Source organism: Heloderma suspectum, chromosome 4 (assembly GCF_057233095.1).
Source record: "Heloderma suspectum isolate Gila_16-S chromosome 4, 16-S_ref, whole genome shotgun sequence".
Taxonomy (NCBI): Eukaryota; Metazoa; Chordata; class Lepidosauria; order Squamata; family Helodermatidae; genus Heloderma; species Heloderma suspectum.
Window position 1 is genome coordinate 137768144 of NC_139461.1, and position 18639 is coordinate 137786782.

The window sequence follows — 18639 nt, forward strand, 5'->3', positions numbered from 1 at the left end:
GGAAAAGTCTCTCTCCCTCTTAAAACTGGAGGCACATACCACTCTTACAGCCAAAGAAAAGATACATCCATACTTTCCTTGAGCAGCTCCCAGAATATTAGGTAGGCTTCCCCTTTACAATGACAGGACAGGATAGGTAGCTTCTCCTCCCCATTGTCTAGTCAGGGTTCAGGGATAGACTGCAATGCTAATGTGATGTTTCTGTAGGGCGGACACTTATTACGCATCACCCCCAAAGAGGACACAGACTTGTATAAAAAATGCATCTGCTAATTTATACATATAGATGTAAATTTAGAAATAATTATTATAAATAGAACTACAAAACATCTCCCCATCGTGGGAGGACTGAGGTCGGTGACCTGTGCATCTGCTCAGTCTGTTGTTCAGTTGCTAACTGTTGATAGGCAATTTCTAAGCTCCTCCTCTCCTTTCTTATGGTTCTTGATCTTTAAACCAGACTGGACAGCCCTTCAAATAGAGGACTGCCCTCTGTAAAGTAGGACACATGACCACCATACCCTTCTGGAATTCACAGTGCCTGTCAGCTGTACTGCATGGTCAGTATCAAGGAATCCCTTTGGGCAATGCACTGTCAGAAATGCAAGGGTCTCCCTGTGTGATGGGCATAAAATGGTCAATGCAGATAAAAGGGCAGCTTAATTTTCTGAGGTATGCTTCAGCTTTGAAAAAATTAAGCCACCATGTTGGATGCATCCATGGCCTACGGTCTGGATATCAATGGATATGGGGAACTACCATAAATTTGTTAAGATGGGTTGCACAATTGGATTAATGTATAAAACGTTGGTTTTCATGGTCACCTCATTAACATATGTGTTATTTCTAACAGTGCTATCCTAGTAAGTAAGGAAGTAAGTCCCACTGAGGTAAGTGTGCATAGGATAGCAGCCATAAAATTCCTGAGAACTGGATATGATAATTTTAAAAAAATCAATCCCCCACCCACCCACCCACCCACCCATCCAAGCTCATGATCTGAATTGAATGAGCTGTCATAAAAGGTAGAAGAACAAATGGTAAATTGGGAGGAGGAGGGAAAGAAACAAAAAGAGAAGGGATGCTGAACTAAAAATCTATAACTGATTAGAAGGGGCAAAATGGATATTAAATGGCAGAGAGTTCCAAACAAAGGGAGCATCCAGCTCTGTCAAGGCAGTATCCATGAAGAGATCAGGAGGGTATGGGTCCAGCAAGTGGTTTGCAGCAGAGAGAGAGGACAAGGGAGAAAGGAGTAGACAGGGAACAATCATCATGGCTATAGAAAACAAAGGTGGTCAGAGATAAGTCTTTCAGGACCCCCCAGAGAGCAGACAACTTGTTCTGACCAGAGTTCACTCTTAACTGAGCCCTCTTATAGTTCCAGGGCCTGACTATCCCTCTCAGGCTCCACCCCCTTACTGAGAGGGCAGAGCCTTAAAGGCACAGCCCCCTGTCCTGGAGCCTAGCACTCTCACTGGGTGGCGGGAATATTTCCTGCATTGACAAGAAAGCTCAGAGGTACACAGGTCCCTCAGTTACACAGTGGAATTGGGCTTGAGGATGGCAGTCTCTGGGTGTTCAGGCTTGGAGGTCTCAGAGGTCTTGATCTCAGGCGTCCCTAGTTGCTGGGCTCAGGCTTAGTGTTGGACTTGGTCTGTACCACTGGCCCTTGCCCTCTGTGTCCTTGTCTAGGTTGCAGATGGAAGTTGGGAGGGGGACAGGGAGAACACAGAGCAAATTACTGGAAACGACAATGCCAAGGGAACTGGGGATCTCATCAGAAGATTAGACTGAGCAGAGTGTTAGGGACAAGAAGGGAAAGCAAGGAGGAGAGCTAGGAAGTAACAAGGACATGAAGAGCAAGGAGGAGGAGTTTATAATGAACATAGGGCTTCTCCACATCCGGCTTTTTATCCCACAACTTTACCAGGGCTTCTGCTTCCGGATCCTTTCAGGATTAAGATGGGCTCCTTCCAGGATTAAGATGGGCTCCTTCACACACACTTCCTGGCTTTTTTCAGATGATTGGCTTTATCTGCAAGTTCTATATGTTTCATTATACAGCCACTAGATGGCACTGTTGTTATTGATGGCACTTCCTCTTTACATGGACAAATTCAAACTGCTTCAACCCACTTCTTTTTATTACTTCATTATTTCCATTTCAAATAAAGCCATGGAAATTACTGGAAAGCATGGGAGAGGCTCTGGAAGTTGACAACATCATGTAAAGGACCCACAAACGTCCGTGAGTAACCAATCTCAATCTCAGGATAAAAGCCCCATGTAGAGAAGCCCATAGATAGGAAAAGGTAATCACACAAGATAAAATGGAGAGATGATACATGATCAGAACAATGAGACAAGAAACAAGGATGAGCAACAGAACTAAGGAGATAAGAGGAGAAACAGGAGAGACCAATAAAAAGAATATTAGCATAATCAAGATGAGAAATAATCGACCCTTTAAGTCTGTTAGCAATACTAACAGAAAGAACTGGGTGAGTCTTTGCAATATTGATTTAAAAAAGGGCAAGACTTAATGTGTGGATGAAAACATAGATCAGAATTCAACAGCATACCAACACTGCAAACAGGATAAGGAGTAGTGAACAGGGTCTTATTAACAATAAACCTAACTGGGATACCAGAAGTTTTTGCAGGAAATGTGATGTTGAGTTCTGTTCATATTCAGACTGAGTTGTGACATCCAAGATGAGATTGCTGTTAGACAGCTAGTAATATCACTATGAAGGAGATACCACTGGAGCAGGAAAAAAAATGAATATCAGTATAAATATGGTAATTCAAACCAAAGGAGTGAATCAGATGGATAAGCAAAGGGATATACAAAGAAAAGTTTAAAGGGCCTCTGCCAGGGAAACACCAACAAAGAATGAAAATGAAGAAGAGTAATCAGAAAAGTAAGAAGAAAACCAGGAGGAAGTATCAGGAATCCAAGGGAAGAGATTTTCCTCAGCGGAAGCAAAAGTGCCCCTGTAGGTTCCAAAACAAATGGGCTAATTTACATAGAGTTTTAAAGGTTAGGAAATTAAGTTTGTGCTGGATGTGGGAGAGATAGACATTTAGGATGCTTTTGGACAAGGCTTTTATCCTGAAATCACCCTGCCTCTAACATGAAATTTAAGTGAGTGTGTGTGTGGGGGGGCAGATGTCTTTTCCCATTTGTAACCCTCCTGTGTTTTCCCACCACTTATTCCACCTTAACACACACACGCGCACACAAAGACCTTCTCCACATGGGGCTTTTATCCTACCATCAAGATTGGTTACTCATGGAAGTTTGTGGGTCCTTTATATGTTGTCGTCAACCTCCAGGATGTCTCCCATGCTCATTGACCTTTATCCTGTTTTTTTTTAAAAGATCAGAGATAATGCAGTGAAGAATGCTAATCCACTATATAGGCAGTGTGTAATTGCCCAGTTCTGCTATACCACAGCACCATCTAGTGGCTGTATAATGAAACATATAGAACTTGCAGATAAAGGAAGTCCCAAAATCAAAGCCCATCTCTGCCCATGTAACGGAGCTGAGCTTAATCCTGCAAAGATTCCAGAAGCAAAAGTCCCGGTAAAGATGCAGGATTTTAGGCTCATGTAGGCTCAAACATTTAAGGAAGAAAAGACAGAATACTTGCACAATGTCTTTTGGTAGAGTCCTTGGAATGGGAGCATCTTAAAGTATTATTTTTTAATTTAAAGTATTTTTCTCCACTCCTCAGCCTGAAAGGCTCCCAGAGCAGCTTACATGTAAAACTAGACAGTCTCTGCCACAAACTTACAACCTAACAGGCACAACACACAAGGAAAAGGGGATGGGAAGGGAAGGGAAGGGAAGAGGGAGAAAAAAGAGTCTTTCAACAGGGCTGGTAGAGTGGCCCTGCTTCCCCCTCTCATCTCCTCTGTTGTGCCTGTGGAGATCTGACAAGAAATATGGTCTGAGCAATGAGGTGGGTGAATGATTTTGGTTAACCGAGTTCTGGATAAAAGTGGGAGAGCTGAGGTGACAAGGGAAGGACTGAGAGAGCCATAATGGGCTATCTATGGACTATGTGCCTCCCACAGGGGGCTGGTTTAGCATCAAGCAACAGTCTGGGTGTACAGATGTCACCTTACTAGCCTTACAATCTGTCATAGTAACATATATATGGTAAGTTCCAGAAGCCTTTTGGTTTCCAAAAATGGAGCATTTAAATATTCTTTTAATTTTTCTCTTTCTACTTAAAGAAAGCTTTCAACCATATATATATATATGTGTGTGTGTGTGTGTGTGTGCATGTGTACACACACAGACACACATACATATATACACATATATACACAGACCAGAAGCATTAAGCTTAAAATAGTGGAGAAGAAATGGAAACCTGGACAATCAGGCATGAAATGAAATATGCTGGATGCCACAGAAAACAACAGAAGCATTAACAAATGGGTAAGAGAAAGATTAGGCTGAAGAACATATTTGAGAACAAAGAAATGGAAGCAGTGATAGGAAAGCATGTCAGAGAGAGAGAGAAAAAATGCTGTACATTTATCACGCACACCAAATGTGCATGCCTAAAGAATATGATTTAAGTTGTAAAGCCAACTGTTCAAAAGTTAGGTGGTGCCTGCTTTTGCTTCCTAGTAAGCTTTTAACTCAGTCACTGCTGGTGGCCAACTCACTGAAGTGGCAAAGTTATTTCTGGCCTGTACCACTTCAGACAGGCTCACGTGATTCTACACTCTATCACACACAAGAAACAAACCCTTGTTAGAAAACTGGTAAAGGCTAGGCTAGAAACCTTTTGTCTGGCATCTAGTTTTCTATGTCCAGGGATTTATTCATTTATTTAGAGACTGCCGTCATGTGGTGCAGCTCAGGCACAGGTTTACCACCTCGCTAAGGGCCAATAGATGTGATGGGGCAGCTGCTGCAGAAGATCTCTGAGGCAGGGCCCCCCAATGCAGCGCCCATGGGGACCTCCAATGGTGCCCACAAAGCTTTCCACTCCCTGGCCCCTTAAAACAAAATGTTAGAAAAATCTTGGAAAAAGTTAGGGCAGTCTTCTTCTTTCTTTCTTTCTTTCTTTCTTTCTTCTTTATTTAAAATATATCTTGGCCTCCTTTCAGGGCAGAAGCCCTCCCAAGGCGGCTTACAGCAATAAAATACATAAAAATAGTCAAAATATTAAAAGTGATAAAAACATAAAAACAATAACAGCAACAATAAAAGCCAACAATAAAACCGGCAAAAGTGGTAACAGCAACAATAGCAGTCATATCAAGAGAAGACCTAGGTAAAATAATATGTTTTTAAGGCCTTCTTAAAAGTCTGCAATGATGGAGCATGGTGGACCTCCGATGGCAATTTGTTCCAAAGGTGTGGGGCCACTGCAGAGAAGGCCCTCTCACAAGTGATCACCCACCTGACTGCTCTCATGGGTGTGCAAATGAGAAGGGCCTCTCTTTCTGATCTTAAAATGTGGGCAGGCTGATGTGGGTGAAGGTGGTCCTTCAAGTAACTTGGTCCCAAACCGTTTAAGGCTTTAAAGGTCAAAACCAGCACTTTGAATTGGGCTCAAAAACACACTGCTGGTGCAGTATAGGTGTTATGTGATCGAATTGTCCCACCCCCACCAATACTCGGATGGCCACATTCTGCACAAGCTGGAGTTTCTTTCTCTCTCTAGCCTATAGCGTTGCTCTTTCTCTCCCCTATACCCCTTTGCCTTGCTATTTCCCCCTACACCTATGGCAGCCATTATGTGACTAGCCACATCCTCCATGGGAGCCATTTTGTGGTGTGTGCCCACTGCAGTTTCTTGAATTCCCAAATGTGCCTATGGGTCTAAAAAGGTTGGGGACTCCTCCCCTGGGGTGTCAGGCAGAGATCTTCCCCATCTTCAGCTACCTGATCCTTTCTTAACTGGGGATGCCAAAGATTGAACCTGGAATCTTCTGCTTGAAAAGTATGAGCTCAACCAATAAGCTATGGTCCCTCTCCTCTCCTTTTGCATGGAGCACCCAAAAAAGTGAGAAGGAGCATGAAAGCATTTCTTCACATAGCCTTTTTCCATCAAGGGTGCCTCGCTTTTGGCCCTCCAAGTCCCGGAGCCAGCAAAGTCACCAAATAAGAGTTCTGGCAGGAATAGGATCTCACACCTAGGCTTCAGGCGTTTGGGTGTAAATGCCATCACAGCAGGCACGCTCTGTCTGAAGAGCTTCAGACAGAATACAAAATTAGGACACATGATCAAAATAAAGTGTTTCAAAGCCACCAGAATATAGAGTATTCTAAAAACAATTAAAAATTAAATTAATTATACTGTATGGTGGGTTGCTAATTGAATGTATGTCTTTGTTCCTCCTGAAAGAGGATGGATGTTTCTGTTGTGAATGACAAGCTTTTCTTAAAGGGAGACCATAATGACAAGAGAAAGTAGATGCCAGGGACGTGTAATCACTCGTCATACACAATGTACCATTTTCCCCTTTCTCTGCAGCAGGAACCGTGAGGAAATCCTATTGAGTGGGCTCTGCAAATTGTTTTCCGTGACAGAAGTTAATTCTAAACTAAGTATTCCCTGAAACAGGAACAGAGAAAACATCTTTACATGTCTATCATTTGTCCTTAGAGGACACGAAACAAATATGTTTTATAAAGCTTGACACTGGTATTATTCTGTGTGGCCTCCGGCTATATGCTTTTTTTTCCTGGTTTGTAGAATTGAAGGGATAAGAAAACAGCTTCGCATTAAGAGGAACACAGTGTACAGGTTAATCATACCATGCAGAAATCAAAATGCTGCCAACAAAAGAATGGAGCATGAGCGGCAAGACAGCAAATAAAATGAAATAAAAAAGACGTTTGTGAGGGAAGCTGTGGGATGCTAATAGCGCTGTTGCATTTCAGACGTATGCTTCTCAATGCATACGTCTCAATTCATGCGCCTGTATAGAGAAGTTTTTACTACTGTTGACAACAGAAAACACTTGTAAAAATTTCATTGACTAAAAAGTTAATTTTAGCTCTTCTGAATCAAGAGATCCACTAATTGGGGATGGAAGTGAGATTCAAAATTATGATTAAATTTTTAAAAGGAACTCAGTTAAAGGCAGAATGCAATAATGCCTTCAGAGCTAAGGGTCATTAATTGGTCAATCTTTCAAGAATTTTTTTAACACTCTGATTTGCCATGAAAATATAATTATTTTGTAAAACAAATGTAAGGCACTTGTGGAAAACTTGAATAAATTCAGTCCACAGTTCCAGTGTGGCTAATCTGGGGTTTCCTACTCTCTAATTAGGCTTGTAATCCCCTGCTCATTTACTTGGGAGTAAATCCATTGAATTATCTGGAAATGTAGTTTTATTACATAAATTTCTCTGATGTTGCTGTAACTCACCTTGAGCATGGAAAAGTGACTAATAAATAAAATGATAAAGAGAAGAAGAAGAAGAAGAAGAAGAAGAAGAAGAAGAAGAAGAAGAATTTGTGTTCACTTCTGAGTAAACATGGATAGGACTGGGCCACACATAAAAGTTCTAAGCATTTCTCAATGTGATATTCCTGGTCCTGTGCAGCTGCATGTGAGTTTGAGGTTGTGATTTCAAGATGATTTTCGAAGAGCCTATATTACAGTGCAATCCTATACATGTTTACTCAGAAGTCCCACTTTGTGCAACGGGGCTTGCTTCCAGGTAAGTGTGCACTAGATTTATTTATTTATTTATTTATTTATTTAAGTTCTATACCGCCCAATAGCCGAAGCTCTCTGGGCGGTTCACAAAAATTTGCAGTATTAAAGGTGAGAATGGATGAAAAATGTACCTGACTCTGTACAATTCTCTACATCTCACAGTTTAGGCCAGGGGTGAGCAATATGTGCCCCACACCCTCACCCCACTACCCCCTTAAATAAAAACAACAAGTATTTATATGGCAAAAATGGCCAAATGTAGCTTGATTGCAAGCTGCATTTGGCCTGTTGTGTTCTCCATAGCCACTACAGGCCACCTAAAGGGTTAAATTTAGCTTGTAAACAAGCCAAATGTAGCCATGGTAGCAATTAGAATACTTTGGAGCCGGGAATTTCACTCTTTGTTCCCTTGGGGGGTGGCCTGTGTGGAGCCCCGTGGGTACGTGTGTGTCTGGGGTGCAAAAATGGGCCCTGGACCTCTGACTTAGGCCCTGCCTCTGTTAACTTAGAAATGGAAGGACGCTGTTGGGCTTCCTTTCGTATACTAATTTAGTATGAACAAATTTAGTATGATCAATATGTGAAGTTTAATTCCCCCCTCCCTCCCAGTATTTGTTTCTATGCCACTTTTTGCCCCAAATAACTCACAAAACAACTTAAAGACACAACCCAAGTAAATTACTTTGTTGCCAGAGTGACAGCGTAGTCTTCAGTTCTCTTGACTACTCTGAGTATCCTCTCTGGGCTATCATTAAATTACCATACAGGCTAAAGGAGGTTTGATCTTTGCTGAGCAGAGTGGAATCGTTGTCTACCTAGTCTTGGAAATGGTCATTCTGTCAAGACAACCTGAGATTACATTGGCTTTGGGTGCCACAGCATCACATTGTTGGCTCATGTTCAGTTAAATATATTTTAAGCTAGAATGGCCCAACTGTTTGCCCGCACAGGGTGGTGCTCCATCCACTCAAACCCCAAACTCCTCCCCTCCTTGCTAGACCAGCAGGCAATGCCATAAATAAATATAAAGACAAGGGTGGGTATGTGTGCTACCACACGTCACTCCTTCTGCTGCTCTTGCTGCTGCTGTGTTCTGAGTCTCAGCCGAGATGGCCTTCTTTTATTTTAATGAGAACTGTGATACACAGAATGTTCTGACTGTCCTGGAGGTGGGGAAGGTGGCAGTGAGGCAGTGTGTTGGGAAGGAATGCTCTGCCTCACTGCCATATATGGCAATAAAACAGCTCCCATCAGGCCCCGCTGGAATAGGGCAAAACAGCATCAAGAAAGATGCCCAGGAGTCAGCTATTGCTTGCATCAGACTGCCTGACTGTCCTCTACATTTCATTTTCTTTGTGTTCCTGCATGTTGGAGGAAGGGGAAGCAAAGCGGTGGATTTTGGATGCTCAGAACTTACTGGCCATGCTTACTCCCGAGTAATCCAATCCTTTTTACTTATAAGTAGAAATGTATAAGATGGATTTTTGTACTGTGATGCTTCTCACTATTACACGGAGAGGGGTGGCTGTGGGGTTGCTCAGGGAAAGAGGTAGATTTTGGATGATTTTCTGTGTGGCTCTGAGATTATGATAATGATGATGATAACATGCAAAAGGGTGGGTTTGGGATGCTCTCGGAACCTGCTCCTGGGTTCCAAAGACTGTTTTTCTGTGTGGCTCTGAAGATATCATCATCACCATCATCGTTGTTGTTATTTTGTATGGCTGTATGTATGCCCCCCCCCGAACTGTTTTGCACTCATGATCTTAAAGTCACTTGATTCTCTGTGCAATGGGAGTTGTTGCTAGAACAGGAGAATATGGGTACAAAGGAGTGCTTTTGTATGGCTGTCTGTATGCTTCCCCCCGCTTTGCACTCATGATATTTGCACTCATTATTTTAAAGTGCCAAACAATTGCATGAGATCATATTAATATTTTTTCAAAGTGCTCAAACTGCCTCACAATATCTCAGTAATCCTTGTTATAGAAACCCCATAAAGTAGGTTTGTATGACTGACTTATATGATCATTATCCACAGATGACATATGGGGTGGGGGTGGGACTGAGAAACAGTGAGTTGCTTATGGTTAGCTTTTGAGTTGGTGACTGAGCTGAGATTTAAATTGTAGACTTTCTAGTTTGCAGCTCATGCTCTCTACCACAACAGGTTTATCAGTTAGAATTGTGATGAGAGGGTTCAACATTATGATTCATCATTACTATATAGTATTACTGAATTGGCTTTGAATTGAATACCTAGTATATGTGATTCTTTTATTCCGGATCTAGTGTGCAGGAATCCCAAATTGACGCCTTACTTTTGCCCCACCAGCTACTTTACCACCATCTCCTGTCTATTTAGCTGCATAACCTTACCCTGTGTGCTTGTTCTTGGTCACATTAGAGAGTGGAGATCACAAGAACATATTTTTATATACACTTAGAGTGTATTTGCCTTCACAACAGTCTGTGCAAAACCACATCAGACATTGTAGCAACAAAGTATTTCACTCTGGTGTGTGCACTGCCAATTTCGTGGGGAGTAAACTACGGCAGCTCCTCTCTGCTTTGTCCCCACGCTAAGAAGCAAAGAAGGGTTACTCCATGTACAAGCAATGCTGCCTTTCAAAATGGTGCTACAGTTGTTTTTGTCTAGGAGGACTGTTATGGTTGCACTTTACTTCCAAACTGTTCACACTGTCTCTTTTAATTAACTCTTGGGAAAGGGGAGTAAACTACTGCTGAATCTTCCGGGATAGTTTAACAGGAAACTACTGCTAGTCAAGTCCAAACTACATGGTACTTCCAGAAGTAATTCGAGCAGAAAAACAACATTAAGGACAGCGCTGGTGCTGTTTTTGCAGCCAGAATAATAAATGTGATTCATATTGTAGTAGGACCCTGCAGAATCAATTTTCAATAGATTATTTACTTTACCTTTTAAAATACTTTTTGGCACAATTATTTTTCTTTGCTGCTTCTTCCTGGATCAGTCACAAGTGTGATCCCACCCAATCTGGGATGGCATAAGCCTCCTTCATGTGTCATTTGCATGAAGGGGGTCCACACTGATGATTCCAGCCCCCATGGAAACTGATGCATGCAGAGGTCTATGTGTGTTGGTCTCACCTCCTCAAATGTCTGCATTCAAAATGTGGACATTGGGGCGGGGTGGGGGTGTCAAGAAAGCTTCATGACCATGGTGGGAGTGAAGCCAGGGGTGCTACCCTGATGATCCTATCTCCATGTGGACACCCTTCACATTATTAATGCAACAAGGGGGCTAGGGTGAACAGGATGATGGCAGGATTAAATGGCTGCTGGGATGGCTTCTCCGGGCATCAGAAAGTTTAATCATGTAGTTCAACACAACGAATCAGATTTGCCTACATGTTGGCATCTCTGAGGGGAAATGAGGGCATTTGTGAGCAAGGGATATTTAAACAAAGATGTGAAGGCTTTCACAGAGTGCTAAAAAAAAAAAAAGCCCAAAAGAGGCATTTGTGACATGTCAAGAAATGTTCACGAAAAACGGTGAGTTTTGGTTCAAGTCTCAGGTGTGCCTGTGATTATTATTTTTTCAAACAAATGTTCTAGAAATTGATGGAACTCTGAATTTGGGGCTTTTTATTTAATGAATGATGTTTAAAAATACAGATCTATTTGTGACAGAAAATAATAAGTATGGCCAATAGTGAACGCACCACAAAAGGATGAGTTCGTGCTTAATCAGACTTGGCTTACTTATTAATAGGAAAGGTTTTAGAAGTAGCAATTTATGAGTGCCTAGGCACAGCTTTTTTGCGTAGAAAAGCAGTTTGGTGAGTTAATACATTCACCTATAAATAAAAGCAGTGACAGCTTTCCTGTCAGGACATGCTGATGGACGGTTTCTTTTTCTGCCATTATAGCCTTGTGAATGTGGGAAAATTAATTTAAGTGGTAGTTAATTTCTAATGAATTCCATTCAACCGGTTAATATGGTCCCTCGATGTTATGGTAACCTTCATGGATCATTGCATTATGTAAATATATATTCTACTTTATGCCGGTTTTAATAATAAAAAAAAGATGGTTGAGTTTTGTCAAACTGTACATATGTACATACGCACCCACTTGGGAAAATTTTAAAATCACTGAAGACTTGGTTATTTAATATATTTAATAGCTAATTAAACTTCCTTCAAATGGTCCCACAGGGCAAAACCATTCATCTTTTAGGCTAGCGCCATGATTAATCTTTCTGCAAAGTGTGTCACCATTACCTTTACTCAGGGCCAGGTTATAAACTTGTGCCCTAGGAACATGGGCAACAGTCTGTCCTTACGGCCACAGCAGCATGATTCTAAGTATGTTTACTCAGAAGTACATGTCACTGAGTTCAGTGGGGCTTGCAGCCAAGAAAGTGTGCATAGAACTGCATCTCACATCTCTGAACACGTTTGGAACAATCATGTGGCTCAGCAGTTATGAAGCTGGGTTTTTGAAAACCTTATTCCTGGGGAGGAGGACACAAACAAGCTATTTCTTATTCACCTTTTTCTTATAGTTTTTTTGTCTCCTTTCTCTTCATTTTCCTCTCTCCTACTTTTTTGACTCCCTTGTTCTACCTGGGCCCTCTAGGGACAAGTCTGAGAAACAAACTGGTAAGGGACTACTGCTATAAAAAGACAACAGGCTGCTTTATACTGCATCTGCTTCGACTGCCAATGACTCTCCAAGATCTTTGGCAAAGGTCTTTCCCAGCTGTACAACTTGAGGTCCTTTTAACTGAATATATCAGCAGTTGGGACTGAATCCTTTAATTAGTTAACTGGTGGCTAATAATAATACTTGTATTATTGCCCTGTCCATTTTATAGTATTTTAAATACATTGTAATCCTCCGTAAGGACTTAATAGCTGTACTACATGAGATCCTTTGAACTGAAGATATCAGCAGTTGGGACAATTCTTTGATTTATATGATGATTTTTGAGCATTCAAAGTGCTTTGCATACATACTCTCTATAACTGATACAGAACCCCATAGGATTGGGGGGGGGGGCGGATTTTACATGTGTAGGGGGTGGAGGGAGGAAACTGAGGCAGATAATATTTATTTATTTATTTGGAGTATTTATGCCTTGCCTATTAACAGATGTCCTTGAGGAGGGTTCCAATATATTTAAAATACAATAAAATAGACAGGAATTACTAGGGAAGGCCAAATTGTATACAAGCTTCTGTCCACTCTTCAGATGTTTCAGCTGCCACTTTGCTTCTGAATTTCTGGGCCTCTCACAGCAGGTGTCAGAAAATGACCCGAGCTCAGAAATGGCTGCCAGAGCAGCCAAAATATTTGGCCCTCACAGGGTGGTCTTCTTCACCCAGGCTACTGCTGCTGTCTCTTGCAGTTTCTGGGGGCAGATGAAAAGGGCACTTGTGGAGCAAAGATTTTTACAAGCAGCCCCCAACCCCATCTGTAGATGTCCCAAATACCACTGAATAGGGTGGCTGTGCCATAGGGCTGTCTCCCTATGCCTGATCTTGTCAGGCAAGGCTCCTTTAAGACCTTCAACCTGCTGGAACTGGGCCCAGTAGCTAACAGCCAGCTTGCCTTTTGTTCCAGCCTGATTGGGAGCAGGTGGGTCATTCCCTTGTCCTCCTCCGTTTATCAAATCCCGTGGCACTCTGATGCCCTTCAGAGCCACGGAGGGGTGTCAAATAGAGAATATCTTCAAATCAGAGGACAGTTCTCTGGCAGCCCTTCAAATAGTGGAGAATCCTCTGTAAAAAAGGACACATAGCCACCCTACCACTAAACCTCAGCTCATGTAGGGATTTCAAAGCCATGAGGGGATTTGAATTAGAGACTCTTGACTCAGGGCATCTCTACACCAGCCTAAAATCCTGCATTTAAAATGGGCTTTCTGCTTCTGTTTTAAATGCAGGATCACGACTCCCTTTTTCACCCACTTCCTTTTCCCCCTCCCCTTCCTTCTCCCTGTATCTGAGTCTTCCATTATCTTTCATTGATCTCGCTCCTCTTCTTGCCGCTTTTCCTCTTTTCATGGAGGAAACTGAAGTGGAACACAACGGGGTAATTTGATAGCTCATTATCTGTGATCTATTTAAAAAGAGAACAAAGGGCATTTAGTGCAGGAGACACCTTGAATGATCACGGCATTGTGTAAAGAGCCCGCAAACTTCCGTGAAGGAGCAATCTCAAGTCGCAGGATATGTGAAGAAAGCCTCAGTGTTCATATGTTTAGCCTCTACACTATACCAGGTTTCCTGAGGTTGGTTATTACGTCTATTTTTGTATATATAATTATAGACTGGCCAGACCACCTTACCTGTCTCCTGAGAAACCTGTACGAGGGTCAAGAAGCAACAGTAAGAACCGGACATGGAACAACCAATTGGTTCCAAATTGGGAAGGAGTACGACAAGGCTGCATACTGGCGCCCTGCTTATTTAACTTATATGCAGAGTACATCATGAGAAACGCTGGGTTGGATGAATCACAGGTCAGAATTAAGATTGCCGGGAGAATTATCCACAACCTCAGATATGCAGACGATACCACCCTAATGGCAGAAAGCGAAGAGGATCTCAAGAGCCTCTTGTTGAGGGTGAAAGAGGAGAGTGCAAAAGCTGGTTTGAAACTCAACATTAAAAAAACTATGATCATGGCATCTGGCCCCATCACTTCCTGGCATATAGAAGTCCATTTGCATCCATGTTCTTTGCAGTAATAGGCTATGTAAAGATTTACATAGCCTATTACTTGAAGAACAGGGATGCAAATGGCATCTGCTGCGCAGACGCCATTTGCGTCCCAGTGGTTGGAAGTCCCCCAGCGGCCGGAGCCGGCCAGCAGCTCCGCAGACTCGCTGTGGAGCGGAGCCGGCCGGGGCCGGTGAGGATTCCGGGAGGTGGGGACGGATTGCCTCCCCCCCGCGGACCCCTGCGGACCCAAGGTAAGGGGGTTTCGCACACCCCTACGCTCACCTCCTGCTGTACGGCCCGGTTGCTAACAGGCCACGGACCGGTACCAGTCCGTGGCCCAGGGGTTGGGGACCCCTGGTCTATGGGACCTGGAATCTAAATCTCTTTGTCAGTGTCCTGAGTGTCAGCCACCCACTTCTGCTCAGCCAGCAGGGACCTGGATCTCCCTCACCTGCTCTGGGCAGAGAACTGAGAGGATAGCCAACGCGCTCTCTTCACATCTGCTGCCGAAGCCCCTGGCTCTTTTCTCTTTGGATTGAAAAATCCAAACACGGCTGTCACCCTTTAATCAAAAAAGAAAGCTGGCAGTGGCCACTGTGCAGCCACCCCCCGCCCCAAGCCAGCACCTGATTGGTCAGCAGCTGCCGGCAGACTAAGGCTGAGCTGTGTGGGGGGAGGCCTTATTCTCCAAGTCTCGCCTAAAGTCTTATGGGACTTCTATTAAATCTTGCGAGACTGCTATTAAATTCCACAAGACGTCCGGGCCTCGTGGCAGTCTGTAGTTGGCTGTTGGCCTGCCAGTCATGGAGTGCCTAGCCAGGTAGCCCCAACTCTTTCAAGTGCCTAGCAACACTCCTAGTGTAAGGGTACATCTACACTACAAACATATATCAGGTTTGTAACAGTGTAATTGTTATGGCTTCTTCTAAAAGTTCCTGGAACTGTAGTCTGGAGAAGGCGCTGAGAATTCTGACTGTGCTCCTTTTGAACACATGCATATCTATAGTGTAGGCATGCCCTTAGTCTTCTATGGCAACATGTTTTTCCCCAGGCAGCTATCCTATATGACATTGACTGGGTTTGCACATAACAGTGGGAAATCGTGGTTTAATTAACCCACAATTTGCCCTGGCACATGTTGATTCCACTTTACATAATCAACTCTGATTGGCCCAGTCAGAGGTTGATTCGTGACATGAGAACTATGGACGCTATGAGTTAATTGTGGGTTAAGCAACCCACAGTTAACCTATGATTAGTCCTTAGGTTGTGGGTTGTTTATCCCACAATTAACTCATAGTGTCTGGGTTCACACGTCACAAACCAGTCGGGTTGATTGGAGTTCAATTATGCAAAGTGTACGTGGAATGTGCTGGGCATAGGAAATTGTGGGTTAATTAATTACCCATGGCTACAGTGAGATCAGTGAGTTAATTAACCCATGATTTGCTGCCATTATGTGCAAATGTGGCCATTGTTGCATTAATGGCACAGTGTTGCTGAGTTTTTCTTTATAAAGCCTGACTTTCTATATTCCTTTTAACATAAATACTCTAAGGAAAATTGGTCATGTTCTCACTGTAGCCATGGGAGATTAGTCAGATGCAATAACCTGTGGCCCCAAATGTGGATATGTATCTCCCTTGGTATTTTGAAAATATTTTTTGGTTTGTGCCTTTCCTCAAGAAGGCTCCAGGTAGTACACATGGGATTTTCTCATCCAGTCTCCCATCCTGGCATTGACCAGATCAAGACTTGCATAGCTTCAGCAAGGTTTCTGCATCAGGTATCTTCAGACTATGCTCTGAGCCCAGCCAGAACTTGATCATCACAACACGCATCCATGTCGGCAATGTATGCAGAAGGTTGCTTACCTGTGTAGATCCCTCTTTCTGGATTGCAGCAATTGTCGTTTTCACCATCCAGCCACAGAATCATTTCCATGTATACCTAAAATCAACCCCAATTTGTATGGGATGCACGTTTCCCCCCTAGAAACAAAGCTTCTAGTCCTTCCAGTTTTTAATATGTGAAACAAAGAGAAAGAACTAAACACTTCCTTTGCAATTCATGGAAATGGCTGGGGCCAGGGGTCTGGAAAGAAGTCATCTGTCTGTTAGCTGACTTCAGTGTATCCTCCACTGATCCAGTCAGACAGTAAGGTTCAGGCAGATTTCCTCTTCACCTGTCATTATTAAAGAGACATTGTCCTTACTTCAGCAAATAGAGCAGTGTTTCTTATGCACTTTGCTGCCGTTTAAGCCTTAAACTCATTAATATACATAAGCTGCAAGATTCTTCAGTTGACCTAGTTGTTATATATCTACCTGTTGGTGGGCAGGAAGTTGGAAGGACAAGCTTGTGTGTGTGTGTGTTTTAAATAAAAACAAGCAAATATTGTATCTCCTTTTTGGCACGATTATGCTATAGGCATGGAGGTGACGGACTCGACCTTGGGGGAGCTGGGGGTGGCGACGGCCGACAGGAAGCTCTGGCGTGGGCTGGTCCATGAAGTCACGAAGAGTCGGAAGTGACTGACCAAATAAACAACAACAAATGCTATAGGCCAAGAAATATTATCTATTTGGGTTTGAAGTTGGTAATAAAATATATTGCCATGTATTACTTTTGCCATTTTGAAGCACTGGATATGAAACTAAAAATAGCTTAACATGATTTTGGGCAAGTTCTAATGTGGAATTTGGTTGTAGTAAATCAAGCTATTTCCCCAATGGAAAACATTTTCCCCTTTAGTTCCAGCCCGTTCCAAATGTTGAACCATTGGATTCCCAATGTCATAATCAAGAGCGTGATGGGCTCGGAATGTCTCCTCCAACCCTCCATGAGCTTCATCCCTATGAACCATTATACTCCTCTAGGCCCTTCACTTCCCACTTACCCGGTAGTGGCAGTGGGAATATTGCATTGGAGGCTTTTTTGAGAGGCTTCCATTCCTCCCTCCCTCTCTGTTCAAACAGCACCAGCATGTAGAGACCTTCTCAGAGGATACTCTACAGTTGTGGAACTCCCTTCTGCTAGACATCCATAGTCCCAGCTTGTATGCTTTTCTAGATGAGCTTTAAAACTCGCCTCTTTGAACTAGCATTTGATGACCAAATTAAGTAAGTGCAGGGGTATTTTAACATAATTGGCTATTTTGTCTTGTAATGGTGTGTGTTATTTGTAACTTTTGCTACCTGTCCCAAGCACTTGGGAAGAGGTGGGGTAGAAAATGAACCAGTTAAATGAATAAAATACAGCTCCTTGCCCTTGCACAATGTTACAAGCGGGTTGGCAACAGCAGTAATTCAGCAGTCTTTATTGGTATTCGTACAACCCTGGCACCTAATACAGCACACTGGAACTATGGAGTTCTCTTGTACCTCGGTGAATGACAGAATCAGTGCAAAGCCTGACTAGCCCATGAACATTTTTTTAAAGCCAGTGGGCCAGTTTGCACTATCCAAGTAAGCTACCCATGGTAGATTATTTAAATCGCAGTTCATGCTGGGTGCAATTTTGATAATCACTGCCTGGGTGTGGTTTGTCATGATGGCCAGACTTGGATGGCATGGCTTGTTTGAATTGGAAACGACTCTTAAATAAACTACGGTGGCTTATTTTGATCATGAAAACCAGGTGAACGTCTGTTCTAGAAAGAAAATTAAAAAATAATCAGAGAAGTACTTCTAGGACTTTAAGGGCACAATGCTATGCATGTTTAGACAGAAAAAAGGCCTACAACTCCCAGCATGCCCCAGCCAGCCATGCTCGCTGGGGCATCGTGGGAGGTTTTTTTCTGTCTAAACATGCATAGGATTATGTCTTTAAGGATTTAACTGTTTTAGGGAGCAATCCTATGGCCACTACTCAGCAGCTAGATGGCCATAGGATATGCGGTTCTCTGGGAACTGACCTTGGAGCCTGTGCTCCAAGGTAGGTTCCCTAAGAACTGACCTTCCTCCACTCCCGCGCTGCCTTGTAGGCAGTGTGGAACAGTCCTGCGCTCTGAAGAGCAACATGGAGCAGTGTGAAAGGGGCGTTTTCGGGGGCGGGGGGAAATGCTGGTACGACATATCCTATGTGTCATCCGGCTGCCACCAGCCCCGACCTGACTTCCCGTAGCTAGACAGCCGAAATCGGGTGTCTAGCCACAAATGCAGGGCAGGAGCAGTGCGGAGGATCCCCTCTATGCTTCTCCTGCCCTGCATTG